This window comes from Rattus norvegicus, chromosome 2 (assembly GCF_021556685.1).
Source record: "Rattus norvegicus strain SHRSP/BbbUtx chromosome 2, alternate assembly SHRSP_T2T, whole genome shotgun sequence".
NCBI classification, from domain to species: Eukaryota; Metazoa; Chordata; class Mammalia; order Rodentia; family Muridae; genus Rattus; species Rattus norvegicus.
Genome location: NC_141535.1, coordinates 100,219,682 through 100,242,925, shown reverse-complemented (window position 1 = coordinate 100,242,925; position 23,244 = coordinate 100,219,682). Strand labels below are relative to the sequence as shown.

At 36.5% G+C, this 23,244-nt stretch overlaps 1 non-coding gene across 1 annotated transcript; it reads right to left on the bottom strand.

Annotated features, from left to right (window-relative positions):
- Positions 1 to 21,568: 21,568 nt before the first annotated feature.
- On the bottom strand, positions 21,569 to 21,875 carry LOC147996181 (signal recognition particle RNA). Its single transcript, XR_015679220.1, has one exon.
- Positions 21,876 to 23,244: the final 1,369 nt, after the last annotated feature.

The following is a 23,244-nucleotide window of genomic DNA, read 5'->3' as shown; positions in this document are numbered from 1 at the left end:
TCCATTGCCTAAAGGCTTTACTACCTTCAAATAGTGCCAGAGAGTAGAGACAAAGCTTAACCACATGAAACTTTGGAGAACACTCAAGACTCAAACTCTTGCTCTGTGTTAATGTTGCCAGTGACCTCTTGGAACAGGAACATTTTATCCCCTTTAGTACTCTTAAACTCTCCTAGAAGAACACACATTTATAATCAAGATCTAAATACTTTCTTAGCCAGGTTTTCTTATGTGAGCCATGTATTAGGCACATATGGTTTAACGGCTAATTTTAAATATACTCTAGGATATTATAAAATTAATACATTTTAGATGCAGAAGAAGGGAACTAACTCCCGACACAAAATACATGACTATAAACATTCAAATTTAATTTGCTTATAAAAAACATCTTTCTTTGGAAAAATCTAAAATGTTTGTTCTGATGTTTAATGACTTCAATTTTTCACATGTAAAACATTTTAATTTCTCCCTCTTGTTACCTCAATAGTACTATATTTTATACAGTCTAACTTCCTTAATATTTCCTATACATAAACCCTCATTTCAATTCTATTGTCATTACTTAGTTAAGGTTCATATACATACTATTTCAGAAATCCCTCACAGGTCTTCTACCCTCTTGGCCTATCAACACTATCATTCTAAAAGCAGATCTTGATGTGAGTTCACTTTCAAACCAGTCTTGCCTTTATAAACCCCATCTTCCACTGTGTGCAGTGATTCATAATCTGAGCATGTCTATGTGATGGTTAACCTGGCTGTCAACTTGTTAAGATTTTAGAAGTACCATGGAAACAAATGCCTTGCCAGGTGTTGCAGTAAATAAAAGTATGCTTTCTTTATCCGGCACTAGATCTGGGGCCATAGTGACTCATGACATCTATTAAATATTTTCATCCTAGTCAGCAAACCATCTCACCACCTTAGCTCCATCCCATATCACACCGATGGCTACTCTCTGAGGCTGGCAACAATCTTTCTACCCATCTTGTTCCCAAGGTAGGTTGCCATCATGTCAGACATACACATCCCAATTCCAATGTGTCCAGCCACCAAACAGTCTCTTGAACTCAATTAAATTGCCACATGAAAGAATATATAATACAATAACCTCTGATCTAATTGATAAGATATAATTGCCCACCTAGATAACATGCAGTTTGCTCATCTAGATACACAAAATCCTGTGCACATCCATCCCTTAATAATATTCATAACAACCTGTAAATGTGTGGAAAGGAATCTTTTTTTTATTAACTTGAGTATTTCTTATTTACATTCCGAATGTTATTCCTTTCCCAGTTTCCGGGACAACATCCCCCTAACCCCCCTTCCCCTTCTTTATGGGTGTTCCCCTTTCAATTCTCCCCACATTACCACCCTACCCGCAACAAACACGTTCACTGGGGGTTCAGTAATAGCAGGACCCAGGGCTTCCCCTTCCACTGGTGCTCTTACTAAGCTATTCATTGCTACCTATGAGGTTAGAGTCCAGGGTCAGTCCATGTATAGTCTTTAGGTAGTGGCTTAGTCCCTGGAACCTCTGGTTGCTTGGCATTGTTGTTCATAAGGGGTCTCGAGCCCCTTCAAGCTCTTCCAGTCCTTTCTCTCATCCCTGCAACAGGGATCCTGTTCTCAGTTCAGTGGTTTGCTGCTGGCATTCGCCTCTGTATTTGCTGTATTCTGGCTGTGTCTCTCAGGAGAGATCTACATCCGATTTCTATCAGTCTGCACTTCTTTGCTTCATCCATATTATATAATTTGGTGACTGTATATGTATGGGACACATGTGGGGCAGGCTATGAATGGGTGTTCCTTCTGCCTGTGTTTTAATCTTTGCCGCCCTATTCCCTGCCAAGGGTATTCTTGTTCCCTTTTAAAGAAGGAGTGAAATATTTGCATTTTGATCATCCATCTTGAGTTTCATGTGTTTTGTGCATCTAGGGCAATTCAAGCATTTGGGCTAATAGACACTTATCAAGGAGTGCATACCATGTGTGTTTTCTGTGATTGGGTTACCTCACTCAGGATGATATTTTCCAGTTCCAACCATTTGCCTATGAATTTCATAAAGTCATTGTTTTTGATAGCTGAATAATATTCCATTGTAGATGTACCACATTTTCTGTATCCATTCCTCTGTTGAAGGGCATCTGGGTTCTTTCCAGTTTCTGGCTATTATAAATAAGGCTGCTATGAACATAGTGGAGCACGTGTCTTTGTTATATGTTGGTGCATCTTTTGGGTATATGCCCAAGAGAGGTATAGCAGGGTCCTCAGGTAGTTAAATGTCCAATTTTCTGAGGAACTTCCAGACTGATTTCCAGAATGGTTGTATCAGTCTGCAATCCCACCAACAATGGAGGAGTGTTCCTCTTTCTCCACAGCCTCGCCAGCATTTGCTGTCACCTGAGTTTTTGATCTTAGTCATTCTCACTGGTGTGAGGTGAAATCTCAGGGTTGTTTTGATTTGCATTTCCCTTATGACTAAAGATGTTGAACATTTCTTTAGGTGTTTCTCAGCCATTCGGCATTCCTCAGCTGTGAATTCTTTGTTTAGCTCTGAACCCCATTTTTAAATAGGGTTATTTGTCTCCCTGCAGTCTAACTTCTTGAGTTCTTTGTATATTTTGGATATAAGGCCTCTATCTGTTGTAGGATTGGTAAAGATCTTTTCCCAATCTGTTGGTTGCCGTTTTGTCCTAACCACAGTGTCCTTTGCCTTACAGAAGCTTTGCAGTTTTATGAGATCCCATTTGTCGATTCTTTATCTTAGAGCATAAGCCATTGGTGTTTTGTTCAGGAAATTTTTTCCAGTGCCCATGTGTTCTAGATGCTTCCCTAGTTTTTCTTCTATTAGTTTGAGTGTATCTGGTTTCATGTAGAAGTTCTTGATTCACTTGGACTTAAGCTTTGTACAGTGTGACATTGTCTCCATGTTCTCTTGGCTACTTCTGTCTCTTGCTCCACTCTCCTCATCCTCTCTAAAAATTTTCTCTCGCTCATCCTTTCTTGTCCCATGACAGGTCTTATTCTATCTTGTACCGGCATTCATCTGCATAATGACATCATCCTACATTTTACTCTTTCTGTTTAATTAGAAAAGAAAACTTTTCTCTCAAATATAAGCTGAGCACAACTATTATTTTTGTATTTTAAAAGCATAAAATATACCTAACACGCAGTCTAACATTTTATCAGTTAAACAGGACATTTAGTTTTCCATTCCAGCTTAAGAAAGGCTTAAAATCTATGTTATATCCTGGCTAGCTTGCATATTATCTGATAACTATCTAATAAAATATGTATTTTCAAAGTTAAACAGCCTGATAGGCTATGAGACTATAATCAGTCTTCAACCCCATCAGAAATCTGAGAATGACCAAATATCTATAAATATAGGGAGCCTAACATGGTTTCCAGAACTGAGAGGTTGTAGAGACAAATCTCCACTAACACAGTCCTACGTTAACAACATTTGAGCACACATCTTCAGCCTTTTGTCCTAGAATCAACTGACACGCTCTTGAAATGTAGAAATCTTGAAGGGCTGATAATTCTGGCTCAGCAAATATCATCAGTCAACTATTCTGCATAAGATGTCCCTTGGTGGACAGTATTAGTCTGTAGGTGAAACAGGCAGTTTTGTCCAGTGGCTGCCTAACCACAAAGTGTTGCCCACCTGGAGGTAGATATGCTCAATTTCTACGTAAAATCTGCCAAAGGGGAACTATTAGGAGCAGATATGTCTCAACAAAAATAAATAACTTTGAATGTTATATTTTGTGGATTTCTGATGTTTTTGAAAACCATCTATCTGTAAAAGGTAATCTAGAAGAAGAGGAGGAGGAGGAGGAAGAGGAGGAGGAGGAAGAGTAAGTGGAGGAAGAGGAAGAGGAGGAGGAGGAGGAGGAGGAACTGTATGCAAGTATTTATGTCTCAGTGTCCTGAATAGAGACACGAAAGAACTTAAGCTCTGCTATATTATCTTTCCCAACATTATCTGTGTTCTCAAATTATATGCAAAACCAAAACATCTTCCTTTGATTTTCCTTTGTATTTCACAGCAAATAGAAAAGTAATTGATTATCTAGAATTTTTAAACATCTTTTGTAGCAAAATTTGGTTTAAAAAATAAGGAATAATTATATGCAAACCAAACACAAAATTGGAAAACACACCTAGGAACTACAACAGAAATAGTTATTGCTAAGGGAAGAAAACCTCTGTGCATTGGTGGTAAGCCTCTTCATGATCTGCACTTTCCTAAAACATTTCTTGCAAATCACAAAAATTAAACTGAGGTCAGCCAAGATTTGTGCCCTGTTCTCTTACCATTTTTCTGGTCTTATAGTTTAGTTTCCTTTTATTGATCTGTTAGTTTACTGAACATCATATATAAAGTATTATTTTATAGAACATATTCAAAAATAGGGGAAATAATTTTTTAACTGAAAGTGCTAAAACTGCAAATAGTTGACCTTTCGATTTACTTAGTTTGGAAGATTATTTGTCACATATAAAATTTCCCTATGGTCTATCCTTTAATATCACTTCTTCTTTTTAGCAAATACTATGACATTACATTTGTCAGTGGTCACCTACTATTTGTGATTGGCAATAAGTTTATTTAGACCCAATATATATTTCTTTTGGACAAACCATCCTGGAGGAAAAATAGGATTTGTTGGTGCCCTTTATTTAAACACTTTTTTGAATACAGGTTATTATATTCATGAGTACCCAGATTTTTCTCCAAACTAGGCCATTTGAATTAAGCAAGTTGCATTCCATTGTATGAACTTTATATCTGCCTCTATAGCTGCTCATAAACTTGATATTAATTTTGAAGGTATACCTTTCCCATCCAATATTCTACATCCATGAGACTCATTTTATATTTAGAGATATTCTGTGATTAAGATGATCTCTCTTTCTCTCTATATGGGGAAGGGGTTGTAATGACTGAAAAGACAAAGTATAGTAATGCTGGAAGGCTGGTGTTTACATGACAGAAAGGTAAAACAAAGGATACTCCCCAAGAAGTGAGGCAAGCAGAGAAAAGTGGGAACCCAGGAATGAGAAATGTGAGGAATATGCTATTTAAAAGACAGGAACTAAATCCAGGGGCTTCATACACATAAGGAGAGCCTGGGCATGAAAAAAGCAAGAAAAATACTTTGGATGTGATTGCGTATTGGGTGTGAAATTCAGCACTGTATCTGTGTCCATCATAATTTGGCCTTGTGAATGTCTAGAAATGCTTTTAACCTTTCTTACTCCTCCAGAGCCATCCTCATACATCTAAAACCAAGGACAGGGAGGTCTCCATGCTCAGAACTCACACATTGCTATGACTGAAAAGTTGCAGCACTCCTTATGTTTTCTGAAGGAATATTTCTACCTTCTTCCCACCAAAAGAACAAAGTTGCAAACATTTGAAATTTCCCATCAGAATAATTATCCAGGGATAAGTGGATAATAACATGGGGAAATGAGAGAATGAAGTAATAAAGAGATGAAAGGATAAAGGGATGAAGGGATGAGTTGAAGGGGCATGAAGGGATGATAGGGTGAGGGGATACAAGGATGAGAAGATTAAGGGATGGAGGATTTAGGAAACGAGAAGATGACGAGATGCGGGGATAAGGGGATGGGTTGGTAAAGTACTGCTGTCCAGGCATGAGGACCTGAGTTTGATTCCAGGAAGCCTCATTTAGGAAAATGCCACCGGAAACTTGTCTGAAGGCAAACCTATGGAGAAATTTTTGACTGATGATCTATGAGGAGGGGCCCAGCTCACTAAGGGCAGTGCCTCTCTGGTTCTTTGTGCTATAAAAATACAGGCTGAGCAACCCTTGGGGATCAAACCAGGAAGCAGCACTTCCCCCCATGGACTTTGCATCAGCTTAGAACTGCAGAGGAGTGACATGAAATTTTTTCTCCACAAGTTGGTTTTGGTCACAGTGTTTTCTCGCAGCAATAGAGATCTTATTTAAGACACTCACACATGCATGTATACATATGTGCACACACACACACACACACACACACACACACACATGTGCATGCACAAAACTTCTGAGACAACAGACACTCCAAAGGTGCATAAATAACATAAAATTTATGAATTTAAAACAAGCAAGGACACAAAATTAGTTGTGTATGAAAAGGAGGGTGGGGTTGGGAGAGTGTGTGACTATGGCCAAAATATAATAAATAACATGTTCAAAGAAAAGAATATTTGAAAATTTATTTTCAAGAAAGAATAAATAAATAGAAAATGTACAAAATAAAATTCCAGAATTAGTTTTTCCACAAGGCTTGTCTATTAGTGAGAGCTAACTACCATTTGTCCTATAATGTTAGATGAAAGATGACTGTAGCACAATTTTCTCAATTACCAGCATTAACCATAACATCCCTGTGGATGAACATGGAGAGGGTGGAGCAGTAAACACTTAAGGCATTTGCTTCAGAGTCTGGGAGAGTCTGGATTTGTAGTAGCTGTTAAACCACCTCAGATAAACTATCCATCACTCTGTCTATTCAAAACTTGAGGAGGTGATGAATGGATAACGCAACCTGGACATGTAGTGTAGCTCTAGATAAGTCATTGACCCATACTTCCCATGCACTGCACCTTTCAGATCAGGAATTAAAATGAAAACCTGGTGAAGGAATGGAAACTCTTACAGTGTTTGCAAAAAACAGGGAATTAATATACTCGTCTTGAATCAAAATTTAAATTAATTCATTTTAAGTGCTACCAAATTCAAACCAAAAAGAAATTCAAGCTATAATTTAATCCAAGAAGAAACCTTCATTTTTTAAGTTAACAAAAGAACATTTGCAAAAAGACTTGTTACTAATTATATTTTGCTGACATATGCCAATTATATTCAGCGATATTGTTCACTCAGTCTGTTGGGTCATACACCAACCTCGGAGAACAATGATGCTGGATTAACAATTGCAATGAAAGCTTTTAAGTTCTTATACTCAATTAGATGCTGACAAATGTACCTTTAAGTCACAAAAAGTTTATAAAATTAAAATACTTGGATAAATTACATAGATTTCACAGTTACCACAAACCCTGAGAGATGGAGTCTCCTCTATTTTTTGCATTCATAATATTCCTTTCTAATTTTTAAATGAATTAGTCAATTGTGTACATGTTTAGTCACTTCATCACTTAAAATCTGTGTTCAGTCCTCTCCATGAGACATTTCAAACTAGTGGGGAACAATATAATTTACCCACTTAATGACCGTCTTTGGAAGCCCAGTTGTTCTATGATTTTTGATACATAATTTAACCTGGAAAAGTCATATAATGATAGAACAAATGAAGCAAGAGTTATCACAAAGACTGAAAATAAGCAAAGATCAATGTTTACAAGCATTCATTCATTAATTTCTTGACAAAAATGTGTGAGTATACTCTTACAGCCACTGGAAGGATAGCAAAGTTGAGGTACTACAGTAGGACTGCATGGGAAAATAATTTTTGCACATGGAATTACGTTCTTGGGATTTGCCTGATACTGATATTTCTACATCAGACAGTGATTCAGGTACTGTGAGCACACAAAATGGCAAACTGCTAAAGACGTTGCCAGCGTGGATGGTTAGGCATCAGGTCAAGATTTACATCACTATAGATTATTCATTACAATTACTGAGTGAGTAAAACATATAGTATTTGTGTGTGTGTGTGTGTGTGTGTGTGTGTGTGTGTGTGTGTGTGTATAAATGGTAAAAATGAGATGGGCAAAATTCAGCTTGCTTAAGTTAGAGACAGTAGATATATAGCAACATTAGTCAGAAGAAGTCTTAAGAATTTTATGTGGAAAAGATTCTGGCAATACTCTGGATTTGGGATATATTCTAACTTTACTTTGGATTAAAACAAAGCTAAATTCTAAGCTTCCCTTAATATTTGCTTTCTAGTTTTTATTATCAAATTTTAGTGTTATCACATTCAGCCACATTTCAGAAAATTATTGCTCATTGAAAGATAGGAGTTTCGAGCAAGAATTGTGTAAATAATGTTATGTCTTCTGTATGAAGGAATACCTCTGAAAGAAATAATTAATTTATTTACAGGAAATCTGTAGAAACCCAGGGAAGGAATCCCATTTTCTTTTAAAAGCAGCTTTTCAACAAACTTTTGAGTCTCTGGAGTACTTCTAGGTTTTCCTCGACACTCCCTGCCTTTAGAAATAGGTCAAGCATCAAGACCATCTGAAATTTACCTTCTATATCACTTCTCTGACACAGATTTTACCCCCAGCATAGAAGTCAAGTAGAACATTTATGATAGTGGTGGTTACTGTTTACCTCATCACATTTGCATGATCTTTCTTTGCATCCTGGTTAACAAAAGGATTTTCTAGAGTCTTTCTTGACTTTCTATTATTACCTTGGCTTTTAAGGTTTTAGAAAAATCTCTCAATTGTGCAAGAAAGTCATAATTCCAATAGTACTTCTTCCTCTTGATTTGGTTAAGGTGTGAGGTCATGAGGTTTGGCCCCTCCTCTGAACACAGCTTTGCTTTTTTCTCCTTCACTGATACCATGCTGGCATGCATCCTTGCAGTATCACTCATTCTCCCTTGCACTTTGTTCTTCACCATCTCCCTCTTCGTCTTCCGTGCACATATACTCACACATCCACACACAGAGAAAATCTATATGTGTCAGACATTCAGCAAGGGAAAGACAAAGGCACTGAGTTAATTACCCATCATTTACTGCTGCTGAGAAGAGCAGATGGCAGCAGACGATATGTAAATGGCAAGGGGCAGTGAATTATTCGATTTTTTTAGATTAATCGTCGATGACAAAGAAAGTGATTACAGGCTGTGACATTTATACAAATGTATAAAGTACATCACACTAAAAAAATTGAGCTTAATATTATTATGAAGGTGTCAAGCATATAAACACTATTGTCACAATAGAAAGCAACAAATTTACAATAATCCAAGAATCCAACCTCCCTCTTTCTAAAAAGTTTATGGAACCACAGAATCTAGTGAAGGAAAGATGAACCCATGTCTGAATATCATGAAATAGTTCTGTAAAGTGACTAGAACAAAACAAGTAAATCTATGGACAGACTGTTCTGTGCAGTAGGATGGTGCATATTGAGGCATAAAACAAAACAAGACTTTTTTTTCTGAACTGATCTGGTGCTGCATCAATGAGTGGACTATAAAACAATAAAGAGGGCTAATAAAGTAGAAGTAGAAATTAAAGTTAAATGTAATAATTCACAATGAAGTCCATGAAAGGTATGGAAGAAAAACTAATTTGAAACGAAAAGAAAAAGAAAGATTGCATTTCTATTTCATAGAAATACTACTGTCATATCAAATATGCACAGATAATCTCCCAGTAATTTTTAAGGACCAAGTGAAGAAATTTCTGTCCAAAGTTGCTTTTTGAACATAGACAAGTGCTTACATACATGCTTCTGCAAACACACTCACACACACACACATACACACACACACACACACACACACACACACAAACACTCACCACCACCACCACCACCACCACCACCACCACCACCACCACCCCAACTGCATCCCTTTGCAGGAAGGAAGCATAGTGGCCTATTATTTTCAGTTACTTCAATAATTAATTGGTACATGAGAGAATCAGATGCTTCCGTTGGCAGATCAGAGAATTTGCCCCATCATCAAAATGTCCTCGATCACCCTGTTATTAAATCTATATGATGTTGATATTATTATGAAAAAAGAGCCACAGAGCCACATTTGTTCTCTGAAAGCATTCCAGCCACTGCAGTCCCTGAGGCTGCCCTGTGGGATGAGAGCTCATCTCCAAATATTAAAATCAAGAAAAAGTAAAAGCTTGGGGCATATCTATTCATAGACTTGAGAAATACTTTCAAAATATTCAAAGCAAAACATTACCAAAATTGCTGCTGAGTATTCCACAGTTGTACACTCTTTGCTGACAATGGTACTCCATTGTCAACAAAGGATAGGGCAGGAGAATGGGGCAGGAGCTGGCTTGGGGGAGGGGTGCTGTTAGTCAGCAGCCCCTGCAGCAGCAGTGGCAACACTAGATAGAGCATTTATGTCTGGCAGTCCATTTTGAATGAATATGGGTTCAGAAATAAAGTGCAGGCAGAACCAATCTGCCCTGAAGAAAAGCACAGAATAAAATATTGCACAAAGAAATGAGAATTTCCAGGGTGGCTTTAACAGCAAACCAAGCTGGCAGGTGCACAGAGCAAACCATTAGCATTGTGTGCCCTTGTCGAAAATATAAGTGGTTTTGCTTTTTGTTTAGCCATAAAAGCAATATTTACAGATGCAAATAATTTTGATTTACATCTTGGTATAAATATGATGGAGAATATTATTTAGGATTCATATTAAAATATTTACCTGTAAATATATGCTGTTGAAATTATATATGAATATACTTGCAACTTAGTTGTTCTCACCTTTCAGCAAAATTGAGTTCAGGATAAAGCCACATTATTCTTATTCAGCATTTTATATGGTTATAAATGTAATCTTCTCTGAGTAAAAATAATAAGCAAAACATTGATGAAGATTTGCTATTGCCTAGATTCTCTGACAAATAAAAGGGGACAATTGTTTTAGTGAAGACGCTGTATAGAGCAGCACCATGAGTCTCTTTGTACTCCTGGATTGTGACAGAAAGGTACAGTGCTTTGTCTCTAATCTTAATATGGGTGGGTAAAATACAAGCTAAATGAAGTAATACCACATTGAAAGAGGAAGATGTTCTGTAAGAATTTTCCCTCAGAGATTTCACAAATACCTGTGAAAATATACCAAAGGAAAAGAACAGCCTCTTGAAGCTGAAGATGTTTGCGGCTATTGAACCTTAATTAAGAAATCCAAAAGTCTGTGTCCCTCTCAAAAAATAAGTATTTTGTTTTAATAAAACTCTCTCAAAAATATTTAATTTTTAAATTGTTCCTATTCATGCACAAATTTTCTGCTGAATATTCTTTGGGTATTAATACACATCTACCCTCTTCAGTTACTGAAAAAGGCGAAAGGCAAATGGAAATGAAGAAATGGTTGTTCAGACTTCATATGAATACTCAGGGCGCAACTATGTGTATAAAGCAGTATTTCTGTTTTACCAAAGAACCATTTTATGAAAGAACAGAAATGAAAGCAGTGCTGCAGGTAACCAAACACAATTTTATTTGCTTCTTAACAGATTATAGTAGGGACTTGTGCTTTAATAAACACATATCACTTATTGTTATTATCCAATACATGTATAATTATGTAGTGAAAACATTAAAAAATCAAAGTATTATATCAATAATAAATATTTGAGTTTTTAACATAGGAATTATAATGACAAAATACATATACAAGATTATTATATATTTATATAGTCTAGCTGCTTTGCTTTATCCAGGTACTTTATGAATCCCCATTGTATTCAAGGAGATTCGTAGAGAAATTCTTTTGTAGAAATATAAGCAAATATAATGAGGCCAGTGTTTAAAATTATATCTAGAATTTATTTTAAAGGGTTTAGAATTTTAGGCAATTATATTTTAGAAAATATGGTCAAATAGCAAAATGATTACTTAAGTAGAATACTAGTAATGTCACTAAATTAGCTCTGCATTAAATGAAACAAGAATTTTTATCTACATGTAAGAAGAGGGTTAAAATTTGAAAGAGCTTTCTGCACATAGAAAGTAATAAACATTTCAAAGCCAATGGAAAAAAATCCCATAAAATAAAGCATTTCTTAAAATTGAAAGACAAAGATCTCACTAGATTCTAGAGTTAATTTATGGGTTTTGTTTATTTCTTGTTTTACTACAAAGGATATATAGTAAGCCTCTACAATCTGAAAAAGAATTACAAACCTGGCCTAGCACAAAGAAGTGTACATTTCATTGTAGCATATTCTAGTGCCTTTGTGCTTCACCTTTTAAAACAGTATCATTTTTCTTTGTAAAATATGTTAGAAATGTTTTGCATTGTTCATGCATACAAACATATATTCTGCATATTAAATATTTAGCTTCATTTTATATATATAATACATTTTTATAACAATACTCAGCTATTCTCCAATGGCAAAGATAGAAAGCCTCCGCAAGAAAGTACATGCAATTGTTCCCTTTCTTTTTAAAAATATAGCCAATTGAGGTAATATTAATAGTACTTTAAAGCACAGATTATATCCAATTTGCCTACGTTCTTATTTATAGATGCTGAAATACATTTTGTCTTTTAAAAAGAACATCAATTCTAAGACATAAAATTTTGTCTTGTAAGAGTGGATCTTACATTTCATCTTAGGATGCTTCTTCCCCGTTCAACTCCACTGACTCCATTTTTATCAGTTCTATTTTTAAGTGTAATACAGAATTTACTATAGCAACCTAAATCCAAATCGGTTTTTTCATGCCCTTTCTTCGTCTAAATCAAGCACATACAGCCCTCTGTTGGAAGGACTTCAGATTGCATTATGTTGCCTTCATTTCAGCAAAGAGAATGTTTAGAACGCTATTGGGTTTTTGTTTTATTTTGTTTTTTTTTTAATTTTTGTGCTAATAATTTATATGACAAGAAAAAACAGAACTCCAGGTTATGTGAAGCTTCACAAAAAAGCAGACAAGACTTTGTGCCAAAATAATAAATTATATAAGCACATGGTACATTTGTTCTAGTGACTCTAATCTGTGCATTAATTGAAGGAATGATGATAAAATGGCAATTCTATTCCTCTACATTCTTCAGTCAGTAAAATACTTGGGTACTGTTTAGACAGAAGAGAATTAATACAAGTTTTCTTTCATTTAGCTTGTAAGAGAGATCCAGAGATGTGAAATACACTCCTTTGACAAGTAATCATTTAAATGGGTCCTACTAGCTTTTAACGTGTTAAAATATTTATATATTCATGTGCAACCACAATATTTTCCTACTTTTAAAAAAAGAAGTAACCCAAAGAGATTTCTCAACTTTTGAGGGTTATTCTAAAAAAAAATTGGATTCTTTTAGCACATTTTTAATATCAAGTTGAGCAGAAAGTCTGTTGGCATACGAAGGTGTCACCTTTCTTGGATGGCTCTGTGTTCCCATTTGCTGCAAGCATCACCCCGGTCTCCTGCAGGTCTCTTCCAGGCATCCTGTCTCCTACTGGTTTTTAACAGTAGCACTTCCCCCTATCCTTATGTCTGTCCAGTTTGAACATCGGCCTCACCCTCTTGGATAACTGTCTCCACCAACCTAACACACCTCACATTCACAAACACTGCACTGAATCTCAACTTCAAAAACTCATGGCTGCAATGTTGAATTGTGCATTGTTGAAAATAACAACTGCTCCTGTGGCATCTTAATTCACATTGATTAGCTAGGGATTTAATGCGTTTTCTTCTTGAGAGTATCCTTTTAGTCAGTGTGTGTGGTAGACTGTCAGATGTGAACACTTACTGATGCAATTTTCAGTCATGTGAAATGTACATCAAAGTCATACCTTGTAGGAAATATTAGTAGCTCATCTACCAAGGGGAAAGGATGAGTAAAAATGTGTTTGCATGCCAGCCTGGCATCTTGCAAGATAGGGATAAAAAGTTAAATTAATTCACTTAAGTGGGCGTGGTCTTTTATAGAGCCAGGCAAAGGTCATTAGGTCTATTTTTAAAAAGACTCAATTATTCCACATTATATAAGAAGATATTAGAAACTGGGTCTTGGAAACCTTCTCTACATGAAAGGAAATGCTGATCTTCTTATTCCTAAGCCAAACCAGCTTTGCATTTGTGCTTATTTCAGTACATCTAGTGTCTAGAAGCATAACTGAACACTTCCAGAATATATACTACTGTATTTTGAGGTAATTAAAAAAACTTAGAGCTAAGGAGCAAAACAAGCAGCCATGAAACAGTAACTGCTGGTAATTCAAAGTCAGAAGGAAATGTTCATTTAAGGGTTAACCTAGTTCACCTTCATCTTCATCTTCCTTTTATTATCTATTTTTATTTTTATATACTGCACCTTTTAATTTTTTTTCACTTCCTTGTTAATCCAGAGAAACTCCTGTTTTTACTTGCATTAGGCATTTATTTTTCTGAAAAAAGAGTGAGGAAAGCCAGCCATAGAGGATAGCAGAAAGATTTTGCTTTGATAACTGTAGGCAAAGTCCACTCAAGGTGTTTCAGACAATGAAACTGACATGAAGGTCAAAAGCAAACAGTATTTTCACACACACACACACACACACACACAGAGAGAGAGAGAGAGAGAGAGAGAGAGAGAGAGAGAGAGAGAGAGAGACCATCGTCATCGTCATCATCATCATCATCATCATCATCATCATCACCACCACCATCATCATCCACAAGCAAATCCATAGACAAGGGATTCGGAATAAGGCCAATTTGTCTAAGGACTAATTCATTCGTACAATCCTCAAGAATTATATTCAGTGGCTGCAAGACAGAGATCAGTCTCTATAGAGACTGCAGCAATTCTAAAAAAAAATTCTAAAAAATCATCAACCAAGATTAAACTGAAATGATTACAACATATATGTAAATATTCTGCATAAATACATTTAGCCACTCAATATTTCATGTGTTGTGCACCCATTCATGTTCAAGTCTTAACTAATAGGAAAAAAAAACACCTCTTTTGGGACATCTTGAGGTGGTCTAAAATGAAATTAGTGTTTCAAAGAGTTGCACAAAGGAGATTCTTACAGAAGATGTTGTAAAAAGAGTAGAAGAGAACAAGGAGATGAGGGCTCCAAGAAAACAAGGTCCTCTCCATTGAGAAGAGCAAAACTCATATGAATTCTCACAGTCAGAGACAGCATGCACAGGAGCTGTACAGGTCTGCAACAGGTCCTCTGTGATTATATTATGGTATCCATTTTAGTGTTTTCATGGTATTCCCAAGAGTTTGAATAAGTGGGTGTTTGAGCCTTGTGCCTTTCCTTGGGCTCCTTTCCTTCTACTTGTTTCTCTTGTGGAACTTCAATGTGATAGCTTTTGTTTTATTTTTATACTTTATTTAGTTGTATTTTTTTAAAAAATGAATGAATGAGTGAACAAATGTATGAATGAAGAGTGAAAATATAGTTACTAGGGTAATGATTGACTCTGATCTGTCACTTATACCTGCTATGAGAGGGAAAATGAGTTTTCCCCAATGGAATGATTCCAGGTATATCAACAACTCCAGGATAAAGCCTCATGTTCAATAGTTGACCAAAATATAAAGAATTCCATAGCATTGCTTTTTTTTTTACTTTTTGGTGTACTGTTGTGTGTATGTGGGTAGGGGCTATTATTTGGTTGCAGTTTGGTATTTTGGGGGAGAGTTATTACTTGGTTTGGGGAATTTTGTTAACATGTGTGAATTGTATGTCTTAAGAAAAACTTGAGTTAGAAGGCAGGGGCAAGTATCTGAAAGGATTTGGGGGAGCAGAAGAATATGATCAAAATATATTTAATGGTAAAATTGTCTTAAAATATAAAATTCTAAAATATCCAGTATTCAAATTGAACCCACAGGCAAACAAATATTTGTCTGTACTATTGAGACTAAAAAGACAATTAATATGGAAAGCTAATTTTAATTAGCAACTAGAAAAATCTCAAAAACTGAGTAAGTAGCATGTCCCTATGGTTTTCACTTTGCTGAATAAAGCAGATGGGCATTGCTGTTGCAATTTCTCCCTTATCTCTTAAGGCTGTGAGTCAAAACAGGGTAGTAGTATTTCAGAAAACACATGCATTACTAAGACTGACTGACAGTCACTGTCACTGCACACCATAGTGGCCTCTGAACTGGAGGGGTATGATGGGTTTTTTATGGCAATTCTGTATTCTTTTTGCTGATAATGTCTAGATTAATGTTCCTTAGAGATACTGACCTAAAAACACTATTGTTTCCTCCATGTTTTTAGAGCTCATAATTGTCTATGTTGGGGAAATAGCAAATATGTCTTCCCAATAACCTACCAGAAGATGTCTTTTTATGTAGTTCAAAACCAAGCTTTAGAAGAGATCTTATCTTCTTCCAACCTTTAATCCAGCATATCCATATTCTCCCTTCCATTCCTCTTGCCCTTCCTTCCTCAGTTTCTCTCAGCCATTCTAGAATTTTCTGACTTGTCAAGTTAATCTGTAATAAAATTATTTTTTTTTACCATTACACTCCTATCTTTAAAACTTTCAGTGAAACAGGTCAAGGTTAGAATTTTGGCTTTATGTTTCTAAGTTTTTAGCAAGTCTCAAATAAAATGGGGGATGACCAAATACCTTTGAATTTCACATAAACTACAAAAATACCATAGTGTAAACACTACCTATATAGTATTTGCAGTATCTATTGAGAATTCATTGTTTGTCTGAAATTTACAAATAACTGGCCACTCTAAACTTTCATTTGCTGAGCCTTGCAAAGACTCCCAATTCTATCTATTGTGAGTGAACTCACCTTCCATCATTGCAAAATAACTGTTCGGCTTGAACCCAAATGACATCTTTGTGTTTCTCCCATACCTGCCTATCTGACACCTGACCTTCATTCTGTTCCCCTTCCTGTCTGAGGCCCTCTCTCTTTCACTCTTTTAAAACATTATCAATCCTAAAAATCAAGATCAAAAGCATTATCTTCATAGACTTTTGATTATCGCAGAGTTGGTTCCTACAGTCTAATGTCTTTCACATTTATACATCCCTTAATGGCCTGCCTGGTGATTTTCAATTTTGTTATGGCCTGGATAGCCTCCAATTCTTCTCATGATCAGTTACCATATAAAAACTAGAAGATGGGGCTACTATTGTCCTGCACATTTGTATACTAACCCGGGAATGCTGCTTATGCCTTTTAAAGCAGAACTGAAAACTGACCCTAGGAAGAACCTACCATACAGTGAATTTTACATGATAGTTTTTAAATCATACAGATGACTAGCAATATTTTCTCATTTTTGATCAAAGAAACCAAAGCTCCTATGAGTTAAGTGATAAGCCCTAGGTTACAGGGGCCCATGCAACATTTGAACCCAATGTTGTCTCCTGCTTTAACACCCCTATACACTCACCATTAATACTGTTGTCAGTTCCTATTGCTGCAGCTGCCACCACATGGTTTTTAATGTTGGTTCGGAAGCATCAGGAAATGAAAAATCCAAGCAGGGCAGTTAAGGTCAACTAGGCAACTAAGGAACTTTGTTGGAGGCACAGATTGCAGCTGGTGCGGCTGCTGCTGCCCTGGGAAAAGAGGGAACAGCTGGGGCACCAGAAGAGAAAATCCACTGCATGGGGTGATGAAAATTAAGAGGAGCAGGAGCAAAGCTGACTCCACATTTCCTGTTAACTCAATGTTTGCAAGCAAACAGAGGTGCAGAGGCACCTCTGGCAGAGAGGGTAGTCCCACGAAATCCCTGAAGGCCAATGTCCTTGTGTTCTTCCTATGAAACTGCGTTGCTTGGAGAAGTAAAGGAGAGAGGCTGCAGGCAATTTCCAGCATAGAGGTTCTAGCAGAAATCAGACATTTGTGTTCTGTGAATGCCTGTGGGCCAGTAAAGTCTTAAACAGCATCTTAAACAGCACAAAGGCTCACTAAATGTCACTGAACATTTTCTTTTTCTGTTTATTTATTTTTTTTATTTCAGTGCTCATTTGCTCAACATGGCATTCTCTGCTGGATTTTAGCTCTAAGCTCCACCAAGAAAAATGTGGCAATACTAGGGTCCAGGCAGCTTAACTCACCCACCTCCTAGAGTAAGAACTTTTGCTTTTCTAGATCTGTAGAATGGTTATCCAATGATAAATTTCATTTGCATCCCCCTGCTGTTTGGAGACCACATATTCTAGGTTGTTAAGTGGGAATCACTTGGAAGATGGAACATTCCAGAGAAAAAGTCTACCTGCCTGTTTAAAAGCTTTAATAGCTAAGTCTAAAAGCAAACTGTGGTGGTCAGGATAAGCAATGGTCCTCTACAACAGCAAAGGAATTATAATGAATCGAGAATCAATAGAAATTACAAATCTGTTTTGTTTTTATTTTCAGCTGTAACCTTTGAGAAAAAAGTAAGTCTATAAATTGTCAAATAAGATCAGCACACTAGTGATTCAAGACACAAATACAAATCGGGCATCTGCTACTATCAAGCATCCATAAACCCCTTTGTAAAATGCTTTGGTTTTCTATTCTGTATGAATGTCCACACAAGTAAGGCACTGCACTGTAGAGTTTCTTGTATGCTCGCACATAGCAAAGTGCCTTGCCAAATCAGCTATAGGATATCTCATTTACGTACAAAAGAAATAAAGACAAACAATTTGTAATACCTAGAGGTTGATTCACTGATTCTTAATCTAGCCAAGATTAATGGCTAAAGCCAATTTACACATGTGGAGGGCTACTAACATCACAAGATATAAAATCAGTAAAATACCAGCCAGCCAAAACACCTACAATCAATAAAAGATTGCTGCATTACAGACCCTGCCCAATAAGGTAGTATCCTACAAACACTATGCTATTTCTCTAGTAGCTGCCATCAATATGATATAACCAAGAATACTTTCCTCTCAAATTGTTTTCTGCCTGTCTGTCACTCTTTCTCTCAATTTCATATTTATACAATGGATATAGTCTATTTGAAAGTAGGACCAATATGAATAGCGATGATGGAGTTTAGAAGAAAAGCAAATCCTGCCAACATTTCAAGGGCACACAAATATACTGAAACAAGGAATATTGCTAATAGGTGACAGATTCTGGGTGTTCATAGTGCCTGCCAAGCAACCAAAACTGGTGCAGCAGTCACTTTGAGCTAGTTCTGAATCAAAGAGGCTCCTATTGTCTTTATAAGCGTATACTCAGACATACACATAAACAGATACCTACATGAGAATCCATATGCACTCACCTATACATGTACACATTCACATATGTGGAGACACAAAGAGTGTACTCAGACACACTTGTAAATGCACTTAGAGATATTCATATATGAGTGCAAGCATACATGCAGGCAAGTATTCCTCGATGCTGATATGTGTGCACCATTGAGGTCAGGTTAATAGAATTTCAGATCAGAAAAATTTATTCATCTCTCATAAGTAAACATGTTATCATGGGTTAGAAATATGATTTAAAAATATGTCTGATAGAGCGAGGACAACGGGCCTAGAGGAGACTATAGTTACTTAATATGCTATCTTCATACACGTGAAGAAGGTAAAAGTGAGGCCTTTAGGTGAAGATGAAAGGCAGCAGCAGTGTTGTTTATCCTACAGAAGAGCAAGTTAAGAGGTGATCTGATTACTAGTTTCGGGTACACAAAGGGCATTTTTATGAAGGTGCTGGTGATTGATTGCTCTCCATATTGGCAGAGGACCTGACAGGAAAAAATGGGCCTCAAGATAGAGTTCAGGTAAATATAAAGAAAAACATATTCAACCTCAGATTCCTAAAACACAGAAATGGCTAGAAAAGAGTATGGAGAGTGCATCTCTGGAGCACTTAAGAAGAAAATAGCAGTTATCTTCCTAGTGCCTATGACGGACTCTGCTTAAGAAAACCTGCCTGGAATCACATATTATTGATTCTAGTTTAGACTGGGAGAATTGAAACTGGAATGCGAAAAACAAAATGCCATGTGGATAATATTATATTGTCTACCAAGCTACAATTTAGTCAGGGATTAATTAGCAAGGCCCTGAACATCCCTGGGGGTGTTCAGGAATAAGCAGAGCTTCCCATTGTTCCTTGTCATGTCAGCTCTGTCAAACACAGCTTGTCACACACTGATATTTTGCTTCTTTCCTTCCACATAGGCAACCTTGCACAGGAAGTACCACTCCCTTCTTCTTCTTTATCACCACAGATGTACCAGTGTAAGACCTCGAGCCTAAGCCTCATACAGACCTCATTTCTGATTTAGTTCACTGTATAGATGACGTCATATTAAATATTATTTACACTTGGCAGCCTGCAGCATGTATGTTTCTATTCTGGACGAGTCTCTGATGTCAGCTCCTATTTCCAATTGCCTTTGACACGTGTGTATTGCTTCCCCCACTGGGGCACATTAAAAGAAAGCTTTGATTTGCCACATCCCATATCACAGCATTTGTTCCTCTCCTGCTCACTTTCTAAATAAGAACCTTTCCGAGGTTTATGATTTTTATAGTTCTTATTATGACCCTAGTTTTTTTATGCCACTTTGAATACCTAATTCAAGGAAAATTCTATCAATTTACTCCAAAATTCATTTTAATTTAAACTTGTCCACTGCTGCCACCATGCTTCCAGTCCGTTTACTTTTCCCTTTTGGTTATCACAGCCCTGTTGTGCTTTACATCCCTGCTTTATCCTTGCCCTTCCATGTATTCAGAGTCAGCCTTTAGAAATACAAGAATTTAGGAGCGATATCAGCAAATGCTGAGATAGGAATTATCTGCCATCATTTTCTAACAGTGCAATAATACTTGCAAATACAAGTCCAGCAGACAAGTGCAAAAGTAGTGACACACTTCTACGGTAAAAATAAATCTCCAAACATAGAAGAAGGAGACAAAACATTTTCCCTACATTACCCAACCTCAAGACTGCAGTCAGTGCCAAGAGAGCTTTATGTGTTAATTCTTTCTTTCCATGGATCCTGGGTAGATAGATAGATAGATAGATAGATAGATAGATAGATAGATAGATAGATACACAGATACATAGATACATAGAGATTTTTTGTGTGTGGGGGTTTCTTTAGTTGTGCATAAAACAGAATAGAAAAATGAGGACTTACAAGATGTCATAAAATAAAGTATGTTTGTGGTTGTTACAGACAAGAGCAGGATTAAAGCTTAATTCAAGAAATAATGGCTTAACACCTTCCAAATTCTGGATACACTACAACTTTTAATATTTGAGGTTCTGAGTCCCAAAACAGTTATCTAGGCACCAGAACAAACTACGACATTATGATCAAATTACCATTTGTTGTTTTACCAATGAAAACATTTTAAGACAGGAAGAGAAATATTTCTTGTACATAAGGGAAGCTGTATGTGATTGTCCTCAAATTTTCAGCCTGTCATGGGTTGGAGAAATGGCCCAACAGTTAAAAGTATTGGCTGCTCTTCCAGAGGACATGTGTTCAAATCCCAGCAAACACATGGCAACTTACATCTGCATGTAACTATATATACATGCAAGCAAAACATCAACGTACATAAAATAAAAATAAATTATTATATTAAAAAGAAATCAAGTAGGCTTTCTTAAAAGTGTTAAATAAGAAACATGTCTTCCAATGAGAAATACCTCTGAACACAGCTCTCCATCAGAAATGAAAGGAATATTTTTTTTTCATTTGAAGCAAAGGAAACTAATTTTTTCCCACCTGGAAAAAAATTAGTGGCCAGCCATAGGCACGTGGAGGGAAGAGAAAAGGAGGCAAGAACAGAGAACAAAGAGTGAGAGGAGGTAAGAGCTTTAAAAACAAAATAAAACAAACAAACAAACAAACAAACAACAACAAAAACCCCAGGGTCTCCCTATATTGCCCAAGCTGACTGGAGTGCAGTGGCTATTCACAGGAGCGATTCCACTACTGATCAGCAAAGAAGTTTTGACCTGCTCCATTTCCACCGACCTGGGCTGGCTCATCCCTCCTTAGGCAACCTGGTGGTTTCCCGCTCCCAGAAGGTCACCATATTGATACCGAACTTAGTGCAGTCACCCGATCGGCATAGCGCACTACAGTCTAGAACTCCTGGACTCAAGCGATCCTCCTGTCTCAGCCTCTCCAGTAGCTGAGACTATAGGCATGTGCCACTCCGCCAGGTGGGATACTAATTAATAACATGAAAACAGGAATGTTATTTAAAAGCAAAAGCTACTATTGCCACAACAAATTGTTAATGGTAACACAAATTGTTAAAATAGCACATGGAGACACCAATAACAATAATGTGGTAAAAGACAAGTAAAAATGTAATTTTTAAGTGTAATAAACGTTAATTTGCTATTAGTCTAAAATAGCCTCTTGTAACTGCAGCGTATTTCTTGTAAATTCCATAGCAGCCACAGGGCAAATACTTAAAGTCATCAGACCACAAAGAAAAATAAAACATGAAGAAAGAAAGAAAAACTAAAACTATAAAACAAAACATTAATATATGTTATTATTTCTTAATAATCATATCATATATAAGCAAACTAAGTTCACTGGTCAAAAGCCATAGTGTGGCAGAATAAAAATATAAGCATACAACTCATGTCCACCATATGAGTCACTTTAGCTTCAAGTGTACAATGGTCTGAAAGTGCAAAGATGAAGAAAGGTGGCAGTCAAAATTCAGCAGAAATAAATAGCAATGTCTCTATTAGACTAATAGTTTTTAACTCAAAAATTGTAGAAACAAAGAATGTCATTATAAAATTCTGACTGATCAGAACTACATCTAAATACACACAGATGATTAGATACAGTCACACAGAGAGATATAGGTTCCCTGAACTTGAAAGTTCATAAATATGTTAAGAAATTGGAACAAATAAATAGATAGCAAAAGAATCCTAATGGGAGACTTGAGTGCCACTTTCACCTGCAGACAGAAACTACAAGTAGAAATGCTGGACTTGCGATCTTCTGCAGATGAACGACACCAAGCACTTATATACAGAAATTCCACTCAACAGCAACCAATTACTCATTATTCTCAAGCATACAGAGCTTGATCCATCTTAGATCAGAGGTTAGGCCACAGAATTAGTCAAAAGAGTTAAGAACATTATTTACACCAACTATCTTTGCTGACCATAAAGCTAGAAATCATTTATGTGAAGAAAACTGGCAAATGCACAGCAATGGCTCTGTGAAGATGGAGAAAGGATGAGCAAGGCTCTGAGTTAGCAGGCAGGAGGATGTATACACACTGAGGCAGAGAGCAATGGAGCGGGAATGATAAACACAACCCAACAGTTGCAAGCTTAGCTTACAAAAAGGTTTCAACCTGTTTGGGTGAAAATAAAAAGGGACAGAAATTATAAAAGCAAAGATAAAATGGGGGTATTATACTCACATAACAGAAGTACAAAAGATTATAAGAGACTACAATAAACAGTGTTAGAGTATTATCTAGACCGGGAAACAAAAGAAATTCCTAGAAACATGCAACCTACACACACTGATTTAGGTAGAAACAGAAAATC